This window comes from Phocoena sinus, chromosome 10, assembly GCF_008692025.1.
Source record: "Phocoena sinus isolate mPhoSin1 chromosome 10, mPhoSin1.pri, whole genome shotgun sequence".
Lineage (NCBI taxonomy): Eukaryota > Metazoa > Chordata > Mammalia > Artiodactyla > Phocoenidae > Phocoena > Phocoena sinus.
Window position 1 is genome coordinate 64,255,950 of NC_045772.1, and position 15,802 is coordinate 64,271,751.

Consider the following 15,802-nt stretch of genomic DNA (forward strand, 5'->3'; position numbering starts at 1 on the left):
CTCCCACACCCCCCATAGGTCCATTTCATGTCATTTCCTTCCTCCTCAAGCCATCAGCACCTCTCCATCTTCACTCCCAGCTGCTGCCCTTCATTCCATTTTCTCAGTGAAACAGGAAGTAATCTCCACCACTACCACCACCGGTTCCCATCTGCCTTTTCTTCCCTCCACTTGGATACCAGATCCCAAACCCTACTGCCCAGTCATTCCTCATTCTCACTCTGCATCAGCAGTTTCCCTCTCTACTGGATCATCTCTATTGGCATTGTATTAACACATTCTTACTTCTCCCATTTTATTTTTAGTTTTTTATTGAGGTACAATTGACAGATAACATTATATTAGTTTCAGGTGTATAATGATTGCTCCCATTTTAAAAAGACAACTCTTAACTCCAGTTTCCCCTCCAGCTATGTATCCATTTCTCTGCTCTCCAGGACAGCAAAACTCCTAGAAAAAGAAAGAACAGTGTCTGGCACATGGAACCATATTTCACTGATTCTAAGATGCCTTTTTTTTTTTTCTTCATATCTTAACATCTCTGAAATCCAGACACAACTGATGACAACTGTTATTTGTTTCTTCTAAGTGCCTACGACACTACCAACCTCAAACAATCTCTAATTAAAAATCTCTGCTTGAGTTTTTGGTACAACATAGGTAGTGTGAATTCAAACTGAAAACCAGTTCAAATTCCAAAGAAAGTTTTTACCCCTCCTACACAACGCCAGGGTTGAGACATGTGAGCTGCCTTGCTGTCCCTTTCTGTGTGGTGGGCTTCTTCTCATTTACATTCTCATGTAGTTTCCCAGCTTTAAGCAGGGCCTCTTACAGATTACCCATCTTGGGCCTACTTCTCTTTTTTAGTAGTACATAAAATTATGGTGTATTTTACAACTGATGGTACCGAAATAGCAATATAAGCATATTATTTAGAGAAATGGAGATAAATACCAAAAAGTATTAACTAAAAAAAGCTCTAAAAGTGCCTCTGAAGGGAAATAAAGGGGAAAAGGTATTTTATTTTTTAACAAACTTTACAGAACTATTCGATTCCACAAACTATGTATACATATAACTTTGATAAAAATGAACCCTAGGGCTTCCATGGGGGCGCAGTGGTTAAGAATCTGCCTGCCAACGCAGGGAACAAGGGTTCGAGCCCTGGTCCGGGAAGATGCCACGTGCCGCGGAGCAACTAAGCCCGCACCACAACTACTGAGCCTGAGCTCTAGAGCCCGCAAGCCACAACTACTGAGCCCACGTGCCACAACTACTGAAGCCTGTGCGCCTAGAGCCCGTGCTCTGCCACAAGAGAAGCCACTGCAATGAGAAGCCCACGCACCACAACGAAGAGTAGCCCCTGCTCACCACAACTAGAGAAAGCCTGCACACAGCAACAAAGACCCAATGCAGCCAAAAATAAATAAATTTAAAAGAAAAAAAGAAAAGAACCCTAAAAGGAAAAAAATTAAATGATCTTTGAGAAAAAGAGAGGAGAGAGGAAAATGTATGTGGACATGGGAAAAATGCAGGAGTCAGAAGTCAGCAATCCCTAAGTTTACCTGGCAAAGGGCCAAAAAAGAAGGACAGAAACAAAGGGAAGAAAAATCTACTACAGCTTTGCAAAGATGGGAGACAAAGCATGCTGAAACTGCCTAAGACAGAAAAAGTAGGGAATTTCCTGGCAGTCCAGTGGTTAGGACTCTGTGCCCCCACTGCAAGGGGTTTGATCCCTGATCCCTGGTCAGGGAACTAAGATCCCACATGCCTTGCGGCCAAAAAAAAAACCGAAAAGCTATAAAAAAAAAGAAAAAGTCAAAATCATCAGGTTGGGGCTTCCCTGGTGGCGCAGTGGTTGAGAATCTGCCTGCCAATGCAGGGGACACGGGTTCGAGCCCTGGTCTGGGAAGATCCCACATGCCACAGAGCGACTGGGCCCGTGAGCCACAACTACTGAGCCTGTGTGTCTGGAGCCTGTGCTCCGCAACAAGAGAGGCCACGACAGTGAGAGGCCCGTGCACGGCGATGAAGAGTGGCCCCCGCTCGCCGCAACTAGAGAAAGCCCTCGCACAGAAACGAAGACCCTACACAGCCAAAAAAAATAAATAAATAAATGAATTAATTTAAAAAAAAAAAGAAAACACCATTAAAAAAAAAAAAAAATCATCAGGTTGGTTTGGTTTTGTTTTTTTTTTAGATAGAGAATTTTAATTAAATTGGCATAGTTAAGACCAAAAAGATAAAGTGGACATTGTCATTGTATCTTCAGCCCTTGCTTTAACAGGCAAATGAACACAGCCTGAAACACAGGTGACTCTTGCTGTTCTATGAGACAGCGAAGGGAGCTTCTCAATATTTAAATATATTAATATAATCAGTTATAGAAATCTAAATATAAAACCAATCTCCTATAGGGTTTGAGAAGGCTTCACCATATCCCTGAAAAGTTTAACATTCCTTATTCAAGTTTAATCATCTCTTTAGAAAGGGAAAGCAGTGATAGTACTTGTTGAACCGCAATTACTATCAAAATTCAAAAAGCTGACCATATTCGTTTAGCCACAAGCCAATGTTATTTAAATCAGGACAAAAATATTACATCAGCCATTCATGATCTAAATTCTAGTGTATGAGATCAATTTAAATATGGTACATATAAAAAGTCATGAGACATCTGTTTCATAATAAATAAGGCAGTGGCCAACAATTACGCATTAGCTTTTTTGAGATAAGCTATCAAGACTGCCCTTTCTCCCTTCTTCTTAATGCCAGCGAAGATCATTTTTGTTCCAGGGATGTACTTCTTGGGATTCTCCAAACACTCCATCAGCGCCTCTCTCCCCCGGTGATGCCTTTGTTCTTGTTGGCATCAGTGTAAGAGAATCCGACAGGCTGACCTGTCTTTCGCCCCAACAGACCACGGAGATTTGGCCCAGTCTTGTGCTTGCCTCCCTTTTCCACAGTATGGCACTGGGCACACTTCTGAACAAAAATCTTCTTGCCCTTCTCAACATCACCCATTTTTAAATCGTTCTTTCTCTGTACACGACTAAGAGGTTCCCTCTCGCAAGCCAAACGTCCCGCTCTCTAAGCCCAAGGACACGCCAGTTTGCGCCTATGTATGGGTGTTGGTGCCCATCAGGTTGTTTTAACTGAAATTATAAGGAATAGTACAGAAACAGATCTTCTCAACTGAGCTCCATATTACCTATGTACATCTCCACCTGGATATCCCACAGGAAACTCAAATGGAACATGTCCCTAGTAAAAGAACTGCTTAACTCAAATCAGTTTCTTAAAAAACAAGGGGTGGTAGGTTTTGTATATTTATACATAAAGGATTAAGTATGTGTGAGGGAGAAAAAAAAGAATATCCATAATCCGGCTAAATCTACCAAAAATCAATAAAATTATCCAGATTTCCCATGTTAAAAAAAAATTAACGTCTCAATTAAATTCACTCACTCGCAAACCTGCCCTTCTTCTTAGAGTGCCTACTCTAGGTGGTCTCCCAAATAAGAAACTCAGGAAGTGATGCTAGATTCTTCCCCTTCTTCCCCTACCTTAATCCAGTCATTATCTTAATCTAACATACAGCATTTCTAAATTTCCTTGAATTTGTCTTCTCTATTCCAACTACCTTATATCAAGGCTTGATCTCTTTCCTATATTACAGCAATAGCTTTATAACGTTCCAACTATCCTCCACATAATTGCTGAAGGGATCCTTCTAGATTGAATGTAAGCCTGCACATGTCACTCTCCTGCTTAAAATTCCCCAAGGAGTCTAAAATTTAAGCTTCTCAGCATTGCAAATAAAATTCTTTATTAAATGACCTTACTCTGGCCTCCATCCTTATTTAAAACTACTTTTCTCACTCATTCATTCAATTCATCAGTCACCAAATGTTTATTGAGCACCTATAATATCCCAGGTTCTGGAGGCACTGAGAAATACTCTAGTGAACAAAATAAAATGTCCTACCCTCTCGAAGCTTACAGTCTAATGGAGGAAATTACTCAGTGAATATATTCATCCACTTAACAATTTTTTTTGTATATCTACCTGTATAAGCACTCTTGTCAGTGCTGGAAATACAGTGATGAGCAAGACAAAGTCTTTACCCTCAGACAGTTTATATCTGAGAGAAACTGTGATAAATGCCATTAAAATAAAGCTATGGGCTTCCCTGGTGGCGCAGTGGTTGCGAGTCCGCCTGCCGATGCAGGGGACGCGGGTTCGTGCCCCGGTCCGGGAGGATCCCACATGCCGCGGAGCGGCTGGGCCCATGAGCCATGGCCGCTGAGCCTGCGCGTCCGGAGCCTGTGCTCCGCAACGGGAGAGGCCACAGCAGTGAGAGGCCCGTGAACCGCAAAAAAAATAAATAAATAAAAAAAATAAAGCTATGATGGGGCTTCCCTGGTGGCGCAGTGGTTGAGAGTGCGCCTGCCGATGCAGGGGACGCGGGTTCGTGCCCGGGTCCGGGAAGATCCCACATGCCGTGGAGCGGCTGGGCCCGTGAGCCATGGCCACTGAGCCTGCGCGTCCGGAGCCTGTGCTCCACGGCGGGAGAGGCCACAACAGTGAGAGGCTCATGTACCAAAAAAAAAAAAAACAACAAATAAATAAAAATAAATAAAGCTATGAGAAACAGAAGGACAGGAAAACCTGAACCAATCTGAGGGGTCAGGAAAGACTTCTGAAATCAAGAGTGATATCTGAGATAAGAACCAAAGATGAAGAGGCAATGGCAAGGAAAAGAGTTGTGGTGGTGAAGAGTATTCCAGGCAGAGGGAACAGCCTTTGTACAAGGCCCTGACATGAGTGGGAGACCAGGGCATTAGGGAAAATAAAAAGCCAGAGTAACCAGAGAGTAGGAATGGTGCCCAAGGAAGGTGACAACACAGGCACTAAAATTTAAATCAAATAAACGATCACTGTGTTGGGAATGGATATTAGGCGTCTAAGAGTGGAATCTGGGGGGCCCATTTAAAAGGCTATTACAGGGGACTTCGCTGGCAGCCCAGTGGTTAAGACACTGTGCTTCCAATGCAGGGGGCGCAGGTTCGATCCCTGGTTGGGGAACAAGATTCCACATGTCGTGTGGCCCAGCCAAAAAAAACAAGGCTATTACAGTAGTCCAGAGCTGAAGCCAAATGATACACAGGAATATCTAAACCAGACAGATGCCTTAATGCCTACGAACTGCAAAGGGATCTAGGCCATAGTCCCCGTGCCAAGCCAACAAGTTGAACTGGCTATAAATTCAAGAAACATAAAGGTCTACTCCATCCATGAAACAGGAAATAGAAACACTCAGCTCACTGAGAGAACAGCAAGCACTGCACCTGCGCCTAGAGACGGAAAAGGTTACCTGGAAGAAAATGGATCCCAGGCCTGCATCATTCACAGATGTGAAGTCTAAATTCACACTACACATATGGTACAAGGACCTCAATCTGACACTTCATCATAAATAAGGTTCAGAACTAAAGAATGAAATAGGACCACAACAGAGCAAATGAAAAACTGTACAGTAGAGATGATTCCACAATCTGAGACACACAGGACTTAAGTTCAGTTTTTTTGTTTTTTGTGTTTTTTTTGTTTTTTGGCTGCTCCATGTGGCCTGTGGGATCCTAGTTCCCCAACCAGGGATCAAACCTGGGCTCCCAGCAGTGAAAGCATGGAGCCCCAACCACTGGATCACCAGGGAATTCCGAAGTTCAGTGTTTATAAAGAAAAAAAAAAAAGAAAAAACAAACACAGAGAAACAAACCTCCCACAGGGAAATCAGCTGATACAGCCATCAGACTGCACCCCAAGAATAAGAAATAATATAACAACCTGAAAAAGACATTTTAAAAGAAGGTTTAAAAATAAGATAGGGTTCCCCCTAAGATCAGGAACAAGACAAGGATATCTATTCTTACTACTTCTCTTTACTACTGTACTAGAGGTTCCAACCAACAAAATCAGGCAAGAAAAAGAATTAAAAGGCATCCAGACTGAAAAGAAATAAGTAAAACTGTCTTTACTCATAGATGACATAATTATTTGTATGAAAAAGTCTGATGAAATCTACAAAAAAGCTATACTAGATTAAGTGAATTTAGGAAGGTTGCAGAATACAAAATCAGTACACAAAAATCAATTGTATTTCTATAACTAGGAATAAACAATCAGAAACTGAAACTAAAAACACAACAGTACAGGAAATTCCCTGGCGGTCGGTGGTTAGGACTCCACGCTTTCACTGCTGTGGGCCTGGGTTTGATCCCTGGTTGGGGAACTAAGATCCCACAAGTTTCATGGTGCAGCCAAAAAATAAAAAAACCCCAAAAAACAAAGAAACAAAACAAATAGTATAAAAAAAAAAATACCCGTAAGAATAAATCTGTCACTGCAGCACTATTTAACAATAGCCAAGACATGGAAGCAACCATGTCCATCGACAGAGGAGTGGATAAAGAAGATATGAAAAAAAAAAAAAAAAAAAAGAAGATATGGTACATATATACAGTGGAATATTACTCAGCCATAAAAAAGAACGAAATAATGCCATTTGCAGCAACATGGATGAACCTAAAGATTGTGAAGTAAGTCAAAGACAAATATCATAAGATATCGCTTATACTTAGAATCTAAAAAAATGGTACAAATGAACTTATTTACAAAACAGAAATAGAGTCACAGATGTAGAAAACTTATGGTTACCTGGGGGGAAAGGGGGGAGGATAAATTGGGAGATGGGGATTCACATATACACACTACTATATATAAAATAGATAACTAATAAGGACCTAATTTATAGCACAGGGAGCTATACTCAATCCTCTGCAATGACCTATATGAGAAAGAATCTAAAAAAGAGTGAATATATGTATATATATATAACTGATTCACTTTGATGTACACCTGACACAACACTGTAAATCAACTATACTCCAACAAAAATTTTTTTAAAAGACTCAACAATTAAAAAAAAGAATAAATCTGACAAAAGATGTGAAAGATCTGTACAGTGAAAACTACACAGCATTGTGGAGAGAAATTAAAGACCTAAATAAATGGATATATATACACACATATATTTGTTATTGGGCTGGAAGACTTGATACTGTTAGAATGTCAGTTCTCTCCAAGTTGATTTAATAGAGCTAAAGCAATTTCAACCAAGATCCCAGCAGACATTTTTGTAGAAACTGACAAACTAGTTCTAAAATCCATACGAATATGCAGAGGTACTAGAATGGCCAAAACAACTTTGAAACAGAAGTTGGAGGGTGAACAATACCTGATTTCAAGATGTATTATAAAGTTATAGTAATCAAAGACCATGTGGTACTTGCACAAAGATCAGTGGAACAGAATAGAGGGTCCAGAAACATTCCCACACATATACAGACAATTGATTTTCGACAAAGATAAAAGGCAATTCAGTCTTCCAACAAACGGTACTGAAAAATTAGATACCCATATGCAAAAAATGAACTTTCACCCATAGTCTGGTATTATATAAAAAAATTAATTCAAAATGGATTGCAGATGTCAATGTAAAACCTAGAACTATTAAGTTTTCTAGAAGAAATTAGAAGTGAAAAACTTTAACCTTGGGTTGGACAAAGATTTCTTAGACATGACACCAAAAGCACAAAACTTTTGTTCTTTGAAAAGACATTGTTATGAGAAAAGATAATGCACAGTGATAGAAAATGTTTGCAAATCTAATGAAGGACTTGTATCCAGAATAAAGAACTCTCAAAACAACAATTAGCAAATGAACAACTCAATTTTTAAAATGGGTTTATGATTTTAAAACACTTCACCAAAGATGCACATGAAAAGCTGTTCAGCTTCCTTAGTCATTAGGGAAATGCATATTAAAACAGTCAGGTACCACTATGCAACTATTAGAAGGACTAAAGTTTTTAAAAATTAAAAAGACTGACCGCATCAAGTACTGGCAAAAATGTGAAGCAACTGGAACTCTCACAGACTGATGGGGTGTAAAAATGACAAAACCACTTTGGAAAGCACTTTGACAATTCCTTAAAAAATTAAAGGAGTTAAACTATTCGACCCAGCCATTCTACTCCTAGGTATTTATCCAAGAGAAAATAAATGTCCATACAAAGACATGCACACAAATGTTCACCAGCAGTTTTTATTTGTAGTGGTTAAAAACTGCTAACAATCCAAAGTCCATCAGCTGGTTACTGAATGCATAAAAAAAAATTGTAATAGGTACACACTATCCATAAACATGGGTTAACCTCAAAATAATTAAGCTGAGTGAAAGAAGCCAGACCCCCACACACAAAAAATTAGTATATGCAGTATGATTCCATTTATATAAAACAGAAAATGCAAACCAATCTAGTGACAGAAAGCAGATTAATGATTGCCTGGGGGAGGGGAGAAGGAAGTAGAGGAGAAAGGGCATGACAAAGGAAACAAGGAAACTTTTGGGGGGTAATGGACAGTTTCACAGGTATATGAAAAAACTTATCAAACTGTCCACTTTAAACACATGTAGTTTATTCTACGTCAATTACACCTCAATGAAGTTGTTTTATTAAAAAAAAACAAGGCAGGAAGAGCCACAGATTAGGAGAATAACTGCAATGCATACTGACAAAGGATTAGTATCCACATGTATTACTAATACCTATAACTCAATTTAAAACAAAACCGGGACTTCCCTGGTGGTCTAGTGGTAAAGAATCCACCTTCCAATGCAGGGGACATGGGTTCGATCCTTGGCCAGGGAACTAAACTCCCACATGCTGCAGGGCAACTAAGCCTGTGCGTCACAACTACTGATATTGAGCGCCTCCACTACAGAGCCCACGCGCCCTGGAGCCCTCGCACCACAACTAGAGAGAGAAAACCCACATGCCGCAACTAGAGATCGAAGCCCGAGCGCCGCAATGAAGAGACAGCACGCCGTAACGAAAGAACCCGCATGCCTCAATGAAGACCCCATGTGCCACAACTAAGACCTGATGCAGACAAAAAGTAAGCAAAATAAATAAGTAAAATAAATAGGTATTTAAAAAAACAAACAACTCAATAGGAAAATAAGCCATAGTAATGAACAAATAATTTACAACAGAGAAAAATTAAATGACAATAAACAAATTAAAATATGCTCAAACTTACTAACAATGGAGAGAATGCAAATTAAAACATAAAATAGGGAAAGTGGCGGGGGTGGTGGTGGTGTGATGAATTGGGAGATTGGGATTGACATGTATACACTAATATGTATAAAATGGATAACTGGGCTTCCCTGGTGGCGCAATGGTTGAGAGTCCACCTGCCGATGCAGGGGACACGAGTTCGTGCCCCGGTGCAGGAAGATCCCATATGCCACGGAACGGCTGGGCCCGTGAGCCATGGCCGCTAAGCCTGCGCGTCCGGAGCCTGTGCTCCGCAACGGGAGAGGCCACAGCAGTGAGAGGCCCGCGTACCGCAAAAAAAAAAAAAAAAAAATGGATAACTAATAACCTGCTGCATAAAAAAATAAAATTCAAAATAAATAAATAAAATAGTCCCCTCATCCATTAAAAAACAAACCCATAAAATAGTACAACACACATAACATCAGTAAAAGTTGTAAAGATCCAGGACTTCCCTGGTGGTGCAGTGGTTAAGAATCCGCTTGCCAATGCAGGGGACACGGGTTCGAGCCCTCGTCCAGGAAGAGCCCACATACCGCGGATAAACAAGGCCCGTGCACCACAACTACTGAGCCTCGCTCTAGACCCCCATGAGCCACAACTACTGAGCCCGCATGCCACAACTACTGAAGCCCAAGCGCCTAGAGTCTGTGCCCCGCAACAAGAGAAGCCACCACAATGAGAAGCCCGCGCACCGCAACGAAGTGTAGCCCCTGCTCACTGCAACTAGAGAAAGCCCGCTTGCAGCAACGAAGACCCAATGCAGACAAAAATAAAATAAATAAAATAAATTTATATTTTAAAAAAAACAAGACTGGAATGGAGAGAAGGAATGGGATTTAAAGCATTCTAAGGTTCCTGTATTGTTCAGGAAGGCAGAGATACTAATTTTAGAGTTCAATAGGTATGCGTGTTAAAAATGTAAGGGTTAACTCCTAAAAAGAAAAATACATAAACATAAAATGTTCAACTTGAAAATCAGTAAAAGAAAAAAAGAATATATATATATATATATATGAGAGCAAATAAGCAGCATGGTTTAAAAAAATAAGGTATAAACTAAAATGGCAGAAACAAGTCTAAAAGTACCAGGAATCTCATTAAATATGAAAAGACTAAACTTATCAAAAGACAGACTATCAGACTGATTTTTTTTATTGTATGATTTTTTAAAATTTTTTATTGGAGTAGAGTTGATTTACAATGTTGTCACACTGATTTAACCCAACTATTCACAGATTACCAAGATACATTTAAAGCAAAGTGAGCCAGAAAGGTAGAAAATTTAAAGGAAAATTAAAAGATATGCTATACAAATAGTAATCAAAAGAAATATTAGTATTATTCATTAATTAATATTAATTTTAGACAATAAGACTTAAAGCAAAAACCATTAATATGCAGTCATCAAGAGAGAGCCAACAGCATTCATCAAAAGAGTACCCATTACTCCTGCAGTGAAACAGTCCTCCCCACCATGGAGAGATATTTAAGAGGGTCCAAGTACTTGGAAGAAAAATGACCTTCCTGAGATCCCGCCATTTGCAACAACATGGATGAACCTGGAGGACATTATGCTAAGTGAAATAAGCCAGACACAGAAAGAAAAAAACTGCAGGATCTCACTATATCTGGAATCCTTTTCAAAAAGTCAAATACTTAGAAGCAGAGAGTAGAATGGTGGTTATGAGGGGCAGGGAGTGGGGGAAACGGGGAGATGGTGAAAGGGTACAAAGCTGTAATTATGTAGGATGAATAAGTCTAGAGATCTAACGTACAGCATAGTGATTACAGTTAGTAATGCTGTATTGGATACTGGACATTTGTTAAGAGAGTAGATTTCAGGTACTCCCGTCACACAAAAAAATGTTAGCTATGTGAGAAAATATGTTAATTAGCTTGACTATAGTAATCACTTTGCTGTGATATACCGTGTATATCAAAATATCATGTCGTACGTCTTAAATACACACAATTTTTATTTTAAAAACTAATTAAAAATTTAAAAGAACGCCCTTCACCAGGATCCAGGACTCCTTGCCCTTCCCTCCCTCCTAACACTCACACCCTCACCTCCAGTATCTATCTGCCTGCTATCTACCAGGCCTAATCTTTTAATGTTCTTTATCTTTATATTGTCCATCAAAACAAACCCCAGACTTCCAGACCTCTCATCTCCCATGTTCTAATCCCCACACAGTTAGTCCTACACACTCCCTGCTCTGTCCCCCTGTGTCACACGCCTCTCTCCAAATTTTGAAACCCTTCCACTTGTGCCCAACATTTCCAACCTCTACTCTGGACCCTTCAACTTCTTATCCTAATTGAAACCTGGTTCTCTTCTGAGGCCATACTTCCCTTGCAGCCCTCAAGTAGTGAAAGTTATTTTTCCCATACCCCTCATACCACTGGACCTGGGGGTGGGGAGTGCCCTCCTTGCTCCTCACTGATGCGTCCAAATTAGTCTCCTTCTGTCTTCCCTAAAAAACCTCTACTTTGAATATCATGTGAAAACTCTATTACCCATTACCAGACTGTGATGGTTAATTTTATGTGTCAACTTGACTGGATCACGGGGTGCCCAGATATTTGGCTAAACATCATATCCGGATATATCTGAGGGGGTGTTTTCAAATGAGACTAACATTTGAATCAGCAGACTGAGTAAAGCAGGTGATCATCCAATCCACTGAGGTACCAAATAAAATAAAAAGAAAAAGGCAGAGGAAGGGAGAATTCATTCTCATTCTCATTCTCTCTCTGTCTGCTTGAGCTGAGCTATCGGTCTTCCGCTTTTGGACTTGGACTTAAACCATCAGTGTTCCTGGGTCCCAGGCCTTCAGACTCAGACCGGAATTTACACTGCTGGCTTTGCTAGGTCTCCAGCTTACAGCCCCCAGGTTCTCAGCTCCCATAATTGCATAAGCCAATTCTTACAATAAACCTTACTCCAGATAGATATAGATACAGATACAGATGTATCTTCTTGATTCTTTTTTTTAAATAAATTTATTTATTTATTTTTGGCTGTGTCAGGTCTTCGTTGCTGCGCACGGGGCTTCTCATTGAGGTGGCTTCTCTTGTTGCAGAGCACAGTCTCTAGGCACACGGGATTCAGTAGTTGTGGCACACAGGCTCAGTAGTTGTGGCTCATGGGCTCTAGAGCACAGGCTCAGTAGTTGTCACGCATGGGCTGAGCTGCCCCATGGCATGTGGGATCTTCTGGACCAGGGTTCGAACCTGTGTCCCCTGCATTGGCAGGCGGATTCGTTTTTTTTTTTTTAACATCATTACTGGAGTATAATTACTTTACAATGTTGTGTTAGTTTCTGCTGTATAACAAAGTGAATCAGCTATATGCATATATATATATCCACTCCCTCTTGCATCTCCCTCCCACGCTCCCTATCCCACCCTTCTAGGTGGTCACAAAGCCCCGAGCTGATCTCCCTGTGCTATGCAGCTGCTTCCCACTAACTATTTATTTTACATTTAGTAGTGTATATATGTCCATGCCACTCTCTCACTTCGTCCCAGCTATCCCTTCCCCCTCCCCGTGTCCTCAAGTCCATTCTCTACATCTGCGTCTTTATTCTTGTCCTGGTAGGTGGATTCTTAACCACTGCGTCACCAGGAAAGTCCCCCTACGGATTCTTTCTCTCTGGAAAACCCTACATTGTGACTCTCCACAACACTGTTCCTGTCCTAACTCTCAGTGATTTCAATTTCACATAGATAATCTTTCTAACACTCATCTCCTTGAATTCCTATCTCATTTCTTTGAATTCCTTGCTTCCAATGATCTTGTCCTTCACCTACACAGCCCACAATGATGCCTCCATAACCATGCTCCATCTCTCACCCTCTCAGATTCCAACATCTTTTGACCCCACCACAACATTCAATTAACTGATTATACCAACTTTTCACCATCTCTTGGCAACTTCACGTCCTCCCTTCCCTCCTGACCTGGTTTAAATTCCACAGTGTATTATCACAATCACTCTCTTACATATTCTCCATTGCCGTGACCCTCTCATGTTTTGTTCTACGATCTGAGTAAAACCTTTCTCTGGTTAAATCCACTCCAAACATACACCCCTGCAGCTGAATGTGGCTGGAGGGAAAAAAACATGTTGACTAATCTCACTTTAAATTCATGTCCACAAACCTGGAGGGATCCTTAATGCCACCTGGCAATCATACAGTATTTCCCTGCTGCAGCCACTCTTACACTCTCCCGATCAAGTTCACACCTTCTCCACTCTCCAAACCTCCATCACCTCCTCCCCACCCTCACTCTCAGCTGAGCACTTTGATTCCTTACTCACTGAGAGTATTAAAACGGAAGAAAACTTTCACAAACTCCTACTGCCAAAGCAATCCACCTACTTGATGGTGGGTTTGAGATACATTTTGAAGATGAAATCAACAAGAATTGGAGATGGATCTGATGCGAGGTATGGGGAAGAGAAGGCACAAAGATGACTTTCAAGTCTTTGCTCAAATATTATTTTCTCAACAAGACTTTCCCTTACCGCCTTTCAGTCTCTGTCTTTCCTGTGCTCTCGCTCGCTCTCTCTCTCACACACACAGTCACACAGTCACGTGTTCACACATTGTCTCTGTCTCCTTTCCTGTTTTTTGTTTTGAGTTTTTTCTTTTCAATACCAGTTATCACCAACTGAAATACTAAACATTTTACTCCTTTGCTTAATATCTGCCTTCCCCTACTAGAGTATAACTGCACGCAGGCAAGGATTTTTATGCTTAGTTCACTCCTGCAGATCAGAAAAATAGTAGGCACTCAGTAATACTGATACTTTGTTAAAGAAATGAACTGTTTCTGGCATGAGCAAATGGTTGGATGGTGGTGCCATTTACATAGAAGAAGAATACCTTAACAGGGGAAGAATCATAGTCTCTATACAAAGGAGCTTATAATCTAGTGAGAGAAAGACACTGAAACATACATTTACAACATATTAGGATTCTATGATTTGTTAAATCTATGATAAAAGCAGAATTGAAGAACTAATATTCTATGGTCTGATTTTTATCAAAACTGTATGCTTTTATATATATATATATACACACTTGCACATACACACAACACATACATATATGTTTCCGCAACTATACAGAAAAAGTTCTGGAAGGAAAGTTACCAAACTGTTAGCCTGTGGGGCAAGAACAGTACTATGTTATGTATGGGGAATGAGACTGAAGAGAGGGTGAGGAGACTTTCACTTTTCACCTTAAACATGTTTTACAATAAGCATGTTGCTCTTATAATTTAAAAATGAGAAATGGAAAAATTTCCTTCCTAAAGGGAAAAAAACATATTTAACAGAAGATTAACACCCAGACTATAAAAAACTTCTATAAAACAAACAAAAAAAGACAATTTAAAAATGGGCAAAGTACATAAAAAGATATTTTACAAAGAAATATAGTCAATAAACATACACAACACACTCAACCTCATGTTTAAGCAAGAAAAACAAAACACTTTTTTTTTTTTTTTTTTTGCGATACGCGGGGCTCTCACTGTTGTGGCCTCTCCCGTTGCGCAGCACAGGCTCCGGACGCGCAGGCTCAGCGGCCATGGCTCACGAACCTAGCCGCTCCGCGGCATGTGGGATCTTCCCAGACCAGGGCTCGAACCCGTGTCCCCTGCATTGGCAGGCGGATTCTTAACCACTGCGCCACCAGGGAAGCCCTCAAATAACTTTTAAAAGACCTCCAGGGAATTCCCTGGTGGTCCAGTGGTTAGGACTCAGCACTTTCACTGCTGGAGCCCGAGTTCAATCCCTGATTGGGGAACTAAGAGCCTGCAAGCCTCACAGCACAGCCAAAAAAAAAAAGACCTCCATAAAAGACAACGTTTGAATCGAGACAGAGGTGAAAAAGATTACCCAACTAAGCTTTGTTTAAAGTACTGTCAACTTAACAAGGAATTAGATAACCATCTCAAGAAACCTAGTGTGTCCTGACTAGTAAGATGTAACAAAACATCAAGTTTGCATCTGAGTTAAATGGCTGCCTTAGTCTGTGGTGGTTCTGTGCCACCTACTATTCAGGTCCTGCAACACCTTTATTTCCTGTCATTCATCATGGTTATAAACGAGTTTCACTGTTCTCATCAAATGTGAGGGAACTTCTAATGATGAGATCCTTGTCCTGAGCACTTGTGCACCATACGAAGGTAGGCTATGATGGCAATTTACTATAAAGATATAAGAGGATAACCAAAGTGAGCAGAAGAGTCACTTCCACCACACACTACCGTACATTCTGAATCAATGTAACAGTAGAAGATAGCCAGGAAGAGCCAGCAGTGGGCTGACCACACTGACATGTTGTAATCAGAGACTAAGTAGATAATTTAAAGAAAAGTATTGCTCTACTACTGATGGTAGCCTTCAAACAGCAGCAGACCATTTACTACTGGACAGATCACATGTACTCAAGAGAGGAAAGACTGTAGGTTTTACAAACAGGTCTTTGCAGTTCTATACACATCAACAGGAAGTAACATCACTGGCAGCATCTTCAGGTACAAAAGATATCTTCACTTGCTAACATGACCCGTCTATAATCGTATAATGGC

The 15,802-nt window shown here is 40.5% G+C and overlaps 1 protein-coding gene and 1 pseudogene across 1 annotated transcript in view; both read right to left on the bottom strand.

Annotated features, from left to right (window-relative positions):
• Nucleotides 1-15,802, bottom strand: part of SPATS2 (spermatogenesis associated serine rich 2) — a 136,841-nt gene that overhangs the window by 115,590 nt on the left and 5,449 nt on the right.
• Nucleotides 321-3,051, bottom strand: LOC116760370 (annotated as a pseudogene).